This window comes from Notolepis coatsorum (genome assembly GCF_963971535.1).
Source record: "Notolepis coatsorum genome assembly, chromosome: 4".
In the NCBI taxonomy this organism is placed as follows: domain Eukaryota; kingdom Metazoa; phylum Chordata; class Actinopteri; order Aulopiformes; family Paralepididae; genus Notolepis; species Notolepis coatsorum.
Genome location: NC_140168.1, coordinates 104,001,135 through 104,011,915, shown reverse-complemented (window position 1 = coordinate 104,011,915; position 10,781 = coordinate 104,001,135). Strand labels below are relative to the sequence as shown.

The 10,781-nt window shown below is 48.5% G+C and overlaps 1 pseudogene across 1 annotated transcript in view; it reads left to right on the top strand.

Annotated features, from left to right (window-relative positions):
* Nucleotides 1-5,215, top strand: part of LOC311226632 (E3 ubiquitin-protein ligase TRIM35-like) — a 67,975-nt pseudogene extending 62,760 nt beyond the window's left edge. The window contains exon 5 of the transcript in view: nucleotides 5,141-5,215. The product of the transcript in view is annotated as an E3 ubiquitin-protein ligase TRIM35-like (transcript). The remainder of the gene's footprint in view (nucleotides 1-5,140) is intronic.
* Nucleotides 5,216-10,781: the final 5,566 nt, after the last annotated feature.

Sequence of the window (10,781 nt, the reverse complement as noted above, 5' to 3'; positions counted from 1 at the left end):
TGGTTACGGGCACGCCTCAGAATGGACAAACCTAGGGGGTACAAGACTGGGTGGGGAGTCACCTCCAACAGTCACCCCCATTGACCTCCACGCCAGCAACACGGAGGGACCTGGAACGGGTAGATAGGACTCGGGCCCCACCGACTAGGTATGGTAGTAATGTGTACAATCTGGTGGGACCCGATAGAGCCTATATGATGCCCCTCACACATAGCAAATCGTCCGGTACTGGTAGGGTCACCACGACATTCTCGCCAATGGCACTCCGAGACGTAACACTCATGAAGGAGAGTATGCCGGACATCAATAAGGGTGCAACCATGTTTATCAAGGCATATTTAGACACATGTGTGGGGCATGAACCGGCCATGGGGGATTTTCGTAAAGTGTTCGCTGCTTGCTCCTCTCGGTCTGCCTTAGAGGGGGTAGAAATTGAGGCACATACAAGGGGGGATCCAGATGACACCCCCCTAAGTGACCTGATTGACCTATTATGGCCGGCACTTAGGAAGAAATACCCCACGAAACAGAATGTGCGTGAATTGAACAACCTACCAGTGAAACCTGATGAAACCGGGACGGAATACATACTCAGGGTCAGGGAGACGTGGGTAGATAGCACCGGGGATTACACTACCCCAACCATGGATAAACTGTTTCGCGGAGCAGTTGAGGGGTCCATGAACAAGAACGTTCAAGCAAAGCTCAGAGGTATTATTGGCATAAATGAGTTCTCTCATGAACTCTGGTCCTCCCATCTAGTCCATTACATAGATGTGGAATTGGAGGAGAGAGCAGAATCTGAAAAGGAACTGGCTAATCTCCAGTCGCATATTCTGAAGGGACAGGCAAAAGAAATGAAAGACTAAATGAATAGCGCCAAGTCATATAGACAGATGCCACAAGTAATTCTTGAGGAACCATACTGTCAATCCCCTCACACCCCACAATACCTTCAGTATCCCCCACCAGCGGAGTACCAGATGTCCAACATGGACGACGAATGGGATAGGGGTGACGAGAGGTTCCAAACTCAGGGGGGGAGGGGGTATGGGAGGGGGTATGGGAGGGGGTATGGAAGGGGGCGGGGCGGCGGACCATGGGGTTACCCCCCGATGCGAGACGCCCCAGTACCCGGGACAGGAACCTGTTTTTCATGTGGAATGCCTGGTCATTGGTCCCGCGAATGTCCCTACAACTCAGGGAGAAGGGGGAGGGGTGCCAGGGCCATAATGCCCCCGCCCCACCAGGCGCCCGGCCCGAATCAAATGCCCCGTGGTGGGCCACACCAAATGTTCCAGAACCAATAGGGAGGCCCAGACCCACACACAGGCGATTTGTCCAGCGTAGATAAATTATTCATGGAACCCATGGTCAAGTTAACCATAAACGGCCGTGATCATTTATTTATGGTGGACACAGGAGCACGGTATTCTACACTTAACACACACTTGCCACACTCAAAGGATGCCGTCCCTGTAACTGGGTTCTCGGGAAACACCGAAATGTGGCCGTTGTCTGAGACAACCGACTGTGTTTGGGGAACACAGAGATTTAGACATTCATTTCTATTAGCTAAGAGCTGCCCACTTAATTTGATAGGCAGAGACATACTGGGCTCTCTTAATATTGAGATAATGTGTCACCCCCTTAGCATGGACATATTATTCCCCGATGGGAGTTCATTAACATGTGCCACGCCATGGCAGGTGATAAAGCACCAGATGGTCCAGCAGACACAGTTTGGCCAGCCCCACCCTGACACAATGGCTGAGGTATGGTGGGGAGTGTGCGTGGATTTTAACAGCAGCAAGCTCCACGACGCAAACCGAACATGGCAACCCTGGATCTCTTCCCAGTACCTACAAAAAGCCCCAAATGACCCTCCGCACTGTACGTTCTTCTACTCATTAGCGGAGGATGAGAATTATGATGCCCTGTGGGAGGGATGGGGAAAGGGTCAAGATGACGCAAAACCTAGACTCCGGATAGAACATATCTATGTAGGTGAAGCAGGCACCGCGGCTGGGGTGGTACTGACCCCACAACAGGCTGAGTATTATAACCTAGGAACCTCCTCTAGTCCGCACCTTACCCTAGGGGTTACTAGAGGGGGTGAAGCGAAAAACCTAGGCCCCATGATTAAGGCATGCATGCAGGCTACTGATTGGGAAAAGACGCAGCATGACTTACTCTGGTACTCTCCAGGAACTAAATCATACCGAATAACCCACGAATCAGAGGTCACGGTAGAATGCCAGAAACAACGTTTACCAAGAACACATGGACGCGAAAACACAGACCACCCCGACACTGATGCACTGATAGATTCGCTACCTCAATCACTGTGGTCCCAGGGACCAATGGATGTTGGACGGCTAAAGATAGATCCAATCTCGATTAAAACTAAGCCAGGGACCACACCCATATTTCGGGCTCAGTACAAGCTCAGTGAAGCCCAGCAGGACGGGATAAAAGATACTATTAAGGGACTAGTATCTGGAGGTGTAATACACCCCACCCGGTCTCGCTGGAACACCGCTATAAATCCAGTTCCCAAACCAGGTAAAAAGGATTATAGAATGATCCAGGACCTCAGGCCAATCAATAAGGTGGTCGAGACCACTAAGTATGATACACCAAACCCATACACCATATTGAATGCAAAAAGACCTGAACAGATATGGTTCACCTGTATTGACCTTGCTAATGCCTTCTTCAGTATCCCCATAGATGATGAGAGTCAAGAACTATTTGCATTCACCTACAAGGGGCAACAATACACATACTCCCGGTTGCCCCAGGGATATATAGACTCTCCTTCTATTTTTAATCATGTATTGAAGACACACCTTCAAGGCATTAAGTTGCCGGAGGGCGTTACCATTTACCAATACGTGGACGACATTTTGATCTCGGCTGAAACCTCTGCTGATATCATGACGGCGACACAGGCTGTGTTAGCCTCCTTAGCCCACTATGGATACAAGGTGTCTCGAGAAAAACTCCAGGTAGGACGCCCACAGGTTGTATTCCTCCAGAAGGTAATCAGCCAAGACGGCGCTGGGATGACTAATAGCACTAGACATGACATCCTGCACTACTCAAAACCAACCACGGTACGAGAAATGATGAAGTTTCTAGGACTAGTGACGTATAGTAAGAACTTCATAGCAAACTTTGCTGATTATGTGACTCCTATGAGACAGATGATGACGGAGGCAGGATATCAAGACTATAAAGCCCCATTGATCTGGACCGGAGAGGCCGAGAGGGCCTTCATAGAGATTAAAACAGCCATGTCCGAAGCATGCTCTCTCCACACACCTGACTACTCCGAACCTTTTCATCTAGATGTCTCCGAAACGGGCGGGATCTGTAACTCAGTCCTGTACCAGAAGACAGAGAAGGGGCGACAGGTGCTGATGTATTACAGTACTAGACTAGATAAAATAGAGATGGGTCATCCATCATGCACTCGTAACATTGCAGCCATAGGTAAGGCTTTACAAAAGACATCACACATCACAATGGACAATCAGACCATTGTACATACAGGGCATGGTGTCAAGGCATATTTAGACGCTAGTGCGTTTACACTATCAAGCCATAGGACGGAAAACCTAAAGCGCATTTTAGGGATGACCCATGTACACTTCAGCACAGATAGGGTTAACATGGCTGAGCAAATGGAAACTGAACAGGATCATGAATGCAGAGCAGACACCCACTGCTGTATTGAACGAACGCGACAAGAGATGAAGCTGCATGAGTCACTGTCTGACCTCCCACTCGACTCACCAGACATGACACTGTTTAGCGATGGACACAGTCATCATGGCCCCACTGGTGCACTTATCTCATCCTATGCTGTGGTAGAACTGGGAATGGATGGGGGATACTCCACAGTGACATCGGGCATAATACCCCAGACCGCGTCAGCCCAGTTGGCTGAACTAGTGGGGATAACAGAAGCATGTTTAGCAGCTGAGGGTAAACGGGTAAACTTGCATACGGACTCTGCGTATGCCACACATGCGATTCATGTTGACATGCCGCATTGGGGGAGGAAGGGGTATGTCACCTCGTCAGGGGAACCTGTTAAGCATCTGACACAGCTTACTAAACTCTACGAAGCATTGACCGCACCTGCTGAGGTGGCTGTACTGAAATGCAAAGGACACCAAAAGGGGGAGGGATATATCACAAAGGGGAACAACGCTGCTGATATGGAGGCTAAACGCGTTGCTGGATACCGAGACCCCACTGTGCAGAAGCAATTGGTCCAGAAACCAACTACAGGAAAACAGGACACTCCAGAAGGGAGAGAACTAACGAGTGAGCGAATCAGAGAACTTCAGCAGGGTGCGGCTCCCATGGAGAAGCAGGCGTGGCTAGAGAAGGGAGCGAGCAGAGATCAGGAGGGTATATATAGGAACCATGAGGGGAAGGTGGTAGCTCCGGCTGGACTACTCAACTTACTCTGTCAGGAAGCACATAGTAGAGGGCACTGCGCAGGGTCAAAGGTTAACACCCTCATCTCCCAGCACTGGTGGCACCCCCACCTAAGGGATATTTGTAAATACTTTGTGTTATCATGTGAGATATGCTGTGAGTTTAACCCAAAGGCAGCACTGAAAGCAGGTCTCGGTAGTTTTCCCACCCCGGCGGCACCATGGAAAGAAATTTGCATAGACTTTACGGATATGGGAGTGCAACATCGGGTGGAGGGGAAGAGGTATCTGTTAGTGTGTGTAGACACATTCTCCCGGTGGGTAGAGGCCATTCCCACCAAGACTGAGAAGGCAACCGAAGTGATTAAATGGCTAATCAGAGAACTAATCCCCAGATTCGGGCTAGTTGAAGCAATCCGGTCCGATAATGGTTCCCACTTCTCTAATGAAGCCCTCCAGGAGGTGGAGAAACATTTCGGTATAATACACCGATTCGGGGCTGTGTACCACCCCGCATCGCAGGGGCTGGTAGAAAGGGCAAACCGCACTATCAAGGAAGGGTTGGCAAAAGTCTGCAAAGCAACCAGTTTGGCTTGGCCGGAAGCCCTTCCCATAGTCCTCTTCACCATGAGATCCAGCACCTCTGCGACTCTCAATGTGAGTCCTCATGAGGTGCTTACTGGTAGGAAGATGCCGTGCCCGTTTCAGACCGCGCCCAGTACTACTCCACCATTGGTGCTGGCACACTCCGAATTGAGTGATTACGTAAAAGGCATGACCAACGCTGTAATGGCAATATCTCAACAGGTGATCGAGATACTGACCAAGGACGACAGAGAAGTGGAAACCAGCCCAGTGGAAGTTGGGGACTGGGTGATGAGAAAAGTGAACAAATTCAATTGGTCTGACCCACGCTGGCTAGGTCCGTTCAAGGTAGCAGAAGTAACTACCCATTGTGTTAAGGTCTGGCTTAGGGAGGAACGTCTCAGTAATTGGCTGCATAAGACACATATTTGTAAGTCAAGAGACCCCACCGAGCGGGATCTTAACGCAGTACGGAGGGACCTGGCCGAAGTATCCAGTGATTAGAGACAAAAATGCCCGGGTCCAAATACACCAAATTGAAGGGTGAGGGGGCACTCGCCAGGTTGGGATGTCCAGCTACCAAGAGTAAGAGGGCACTTGCCGGGTTGGGATGCTCAGCTACCGAGATAATATTCATTATTGTCGCAATGACCGCCTTGGTTATTGCTCCCTTCGTATGGGGGGTAGATAGATATTATAGGAACACACAAGCAGGAAATACAACTGCAATCCCCTCTGATACAGGCCCACCATTGGATTTACGGTATGCTGTAGCATTCCCGCTTGACATCCCAAACCCAAAATCTGATCCTAAATGTGTACCCATCCGTGAACATATCTCTGGTAATGTTAGCTCTGGTGTGCCAAGGGTTGAGCACAGCCGGGAGAGACGAGACGTTTCTGAGCCATACACGCCCGGGGGCCCTTATCCATCTAGGTTTATTGCTGTATCTAAGTTATCCCATGAGAGAGGGGAGTCGGAAGACATTGGGAGGATGACACGCCCCCCCGCTAGGTTTAGATTCAATATCGGAGCTACGGCAAGCTACAGATTTGACGCATGTGAGATCCTGACGTGTAACGGTAACCCTGTTACATACCAACAGCTGATGACGAACGAGATGTTCGTATTATGCTTGAGTTACTACGACCAGCCGGTCCACACTAATCCTTGCTGGGATAGTTACAAGAGGGCGGCCTGGGCCACCCGACATCCCAGGAAGGGACCGCGACCCATAGACGCCACCATGAGAAGGTCCAGTGGTAGAGACTTGATACAGAGACTGGTATTCACCAAACTACCTAGACCCGGGAACTGTACCAAAGCTAACTGCAATCCTCTGGATTTAACCCTTGTAGACCCCGGTGTACACGACTGGGGGTCGTTTTGGCTTACCTCTATATCCAATGATTTTCCGAGTGCTCTGTTCCACATAATAATCAAGGAGGACCTCCTTGAAGTACCTCCCTTGTCCGTACCACCCAGGCCTGTAATTCGAAACCTTGACAATTCCCTGGTTGTTGGACCTGTAAAAGGGGACTCTGACACGATTGAGAGGGCATTTGCCAGGGAAACTGGATTCTTCCAGAAGAATTATTGGATTGATTTCACTGAAAATGCGGCGGCTGCAACCAGAAGGGAATGTGTAATATGTGCAGGAGCGAGACCGGCGTTACTAACGGTACCCTCTATGTTTTCAATTAATGAGACCTGGTGCATGACTGAACTCATGATGACTGATAACCCCAGTAAAGGGTGTAGATACCTGGACGGGGCTTACCCACTCTCGCCCAAAGACATAAGGCCCCCCTTGTTCAATCCAATACGGGGTGATCATGTGTGCTATAGGCGCGATCACATCCGACCAAATGATGAGAAGAGGATGGGTGCTATAGACAAGACGTGGTGCAACATCACCATAGATGTTACCCGTTGGGAAAATGTGTCTAGACTAACAAAATCACGTGCGGACATCTATTGGTATTGTGGAGGGACAAAGTTGAGGAACACGCTCGATAAGGCATGGACAGGGTCATGTACGTTGATCTCACTGGTTGCCCCGGTAACAATAACCTCTATTTCCGTAGCTGACATAGAACGAGCTGCTGCTGCTATACGTGTCAGGCATCCCCTGCATTTCTTCCGCAGAAGGAGAGCGGCAAGCTTTGATTTGTATGCAGGTAATCCTACTTACGTGGATGCAATAGGAATCCCAAGGGGGGTACCAAGCGAGTTTAAGCTGGTGGACGAGATTGCTGCAGGGTTCGAGTCAATCTTCGTCTGGATCACCCCTAATAAGAATGTGGACCGAATCAATTATATTCATTTCAATCTACAGAGGCTAGGGAACATGACTCGTGATGCAATTGAGGGACTGTCTGAGCAATTATCAGCCACTTCGTTGATGGCCTACCAAAATAGGATCGCTGTAGATATGCTCTTGGCCGAGAAAGGGGGCGTGTGCTCGCTATTTGGGGACCAATGCTGCACTTTCCTCCCCAACAACACAGCCGGTGATGGGTCTGTAACCAGAGCCCTGAAGGGGCTGAGGACCCTGTCTGCAAGTATGGCGACTGATTCAGGAGTGACAAATGTCGTTAGTGAATGGTTGAGCAAACATTTTGGTCAGTGGAAAGGGCTGATAGCGTCAGTAATGGTAACCCTCATAACGTCTGTGGCACTATTTGTCCTATGTGGATGCTGTTGTATTCCATGCATCAGGAAACTCTGTGAGAAAGTTATTGTGACTGCGGTTGACACGAGATTCGCGCAAGTACCGGAGTACCAGATGATGGTGAATGAAGGGGATGCTGGGTACCAGATGATGGTGAATGGGGGGGAGGCTGGGTGTGTAGGTGATGGAGAGGGTGGTATGTATGATATGGACGAGTTGGAGGCCATGTTGGAGATGTATGGTATGGACGAGTTGGAGGCCCTGTTGGGGATGCATGGTATGGGCAAGTTGGAGGCCCTGTGTATGGGCGAGTTGGGGGCCCTGTTGGGGGATGGAGAGGATGCCCACGAGGCGACTGCAGGATCCGTGCTCAAGGCACCGGCCTATGAGGAGCCCTTGGAGGATGCGCCGGCCGGCTCTCCTCCCCGTCTCTTTCCTGTCCAGCTGAGGTCCCCCGTGTCTGAGCCACCGGACTCTGCTGACATGATGGCATCCGGGGATGAGGATGTGGGGGAACCAACTGCAAGTTTCTATGAGGTCGTGGTAGGGTTGTGAGAATGGGGTCAAGATATTGTTGCGTGTTTTGTTTTTTATTTCCTTTTTATAGTATACTCATTAGAATATTGTCTACTCATAGGATATTGTATACTCTGATGTGGGACAATGTGTGTTTTGTTTTGATTTGGTTTATGTGAATTTTAGTCTGATTTTCTAATGATCCTTCGGCATAGAGATTGCAACCATTGAAAATCATTGCATTATTTTTTATGTATCTCTGATGTGGGCTTCTTTTTCATTTGTGAGTTTGGGTGGTGGTGACGAAGTATGACGCGGATGTGCCGGAACTTGGAATCTGAAAGTTGAGTGGTTCTTTACGCATTTTTTATGTATTTCAATCAATGGGTTTTCTCATAAATAAGTCTGGATGCATTGTACTGGTTGTTGAGTAAGCTGTGTGGTGTTCTGTGTGATTCTTCCACAGGCTGTCGGGTTGGGGAGAGGCTGAGCGACCATGGACGCGATGGGGAACGGTCAGCTGTCATCCGCTTCATTAGGGACGCTGTGGTCATGCTGAGAACCGTACCGAGGCCCTTCTCCGCCGGTGGTGGGGTGGAAATGAAACCCGGCCGATATCACGAGCTGTCGCTCGCTGCTCGCCTGAAAATGTAGGGCTGATGCCGGATTGAGGGGGAGGGGCCGGCAACAGGACTTCGGCCTGAATTCAGTATGATGCAGTGTCCTCTGGGGGTGATGGCTGACTGACGGTGTCGGTCGCCGCTCTCTGCCTGATGGCCTGCGGTGTTTGGACTCTGTGTGGACTCCACACAACAACTGGATAAATTGAACTAAATTAGACACAACAACTGAATAAATTGATAATAGATGAGAAAGTATAAATTGATTGAAATTATGCAAAATGTGACTGAACTAAAACTGAACTGTCTTGAAATATGATTGATATTGTGCAAAAGAAAACTGACCTGGCTGAACTGTCTTACATAGTATTTCAGGCATGTACATTGTGCGAAAGCGGTTAAGCATCATTTCCATATTTTACAGGTCCTGGTTAAGGTTAAATCAACGTCAGTTTATTGTTATTTTTTTTTGTGTGTTTTCATTCCTCTATGCCTCGTGTTAGTTTCCTTGGTTATATTGTGTAATTGTAATTAATATTTCACGGGTTTGATCTATGGCCTGCCCATCTACGGCCCTGACGACACTGGACGCTACTGGATGACCACTGGACCATCTAATTGTCACATGTCTCTGCTATTCCATGCGCTTCGTGCTATGTTTGCCTCTGGGCCCCCGTATAGTTAAGCTTCACGCTTATATAATATGCACGCCCTCTTGGATTGAGTGCAGGTCTGATGTATTGATGGCAGTATTGGTGGTCATCCGATATGTAGGTGTATGTCCGGAAATGTACTCTATTTGTTCCTGACCTTGGCCTTTTGACAGGTCCATGCTTAGTGTATGTCTTGATGATTGATGGTTGTGTCATGTTGTTGGGTGCACAATGAATTGTTGTGTTGACATATAGATTTATATGTCAAAAGGGGGATTGATAGTTTTAATTCATTGATCTGTTGTCAATATCTTATATATCTTCACGCTGTACACTGACGTCAGATGTCTCTGTGTAAACACGGGACCCGATGAAACGGTCTCTGTGTAAACATAGGGCCCCACGAAACAGTACTAGACACAGGTGCATGATGATATCAGAAGCATGCAAAAGCCCACACACACACCAGCACACACACTTTAACACACACACAAGCACACATCACGCAGACACCAATGCACACACATAGAGAGATACACACACCCCCCCCCTTTTTTGTTCGAAAGTGCCAGCTAGACATGCAAACTCATGTCTCTCACTTTAACACACACACAAACACACATCACATAGACATCAATGCATAACACACCGAGAGACATACACACACCATTCTGATAAGATCCTTTGTCCTCAAACTGTGACATGACGGCTATCAATCACCAAGGCAGAAAAGAGGTTGGCCTATGTACCATACTGTATAAAAATATGTGACTGTCTGTCGTCAAGTATCATTCTGCGGGTGTACTCGAGCAGGTGGTCCGGATTGAAGAGCTATCCTTCCTGTGTTCTCTGTGTACTTCGAGATAAAAACCTTGGCGGCACCAGACTTCAGACTCAACTTGTCTCACTGCTTCATTCAATAAAAGAACTATAAGGGTATAAGGGCACGCTCACACACTAGCAGCCACTTAACACTTTAATATGAGCGGGCACACACTCATGCCGCACACACGCACACTTATGGCCAAAAGGAAAGGCCACTTTAAATTAGAATAACAGGAACAGTGTATTGCACTACCAAAGCTACCTAGCATGTCCTATATGCTCTGTAAATAACTATGTACAGATACCGAGATGTCACACCATGTTACCTGTTACCTGTTTATTGCACAATGTTGTTTTTTATTGGATTCTACTATATGTTGTACCACTGTATTGCACATCGTTGCGGGCAAGACCAGCCGCATTTCATTGTATACTTGTATGCCGTGACAATTA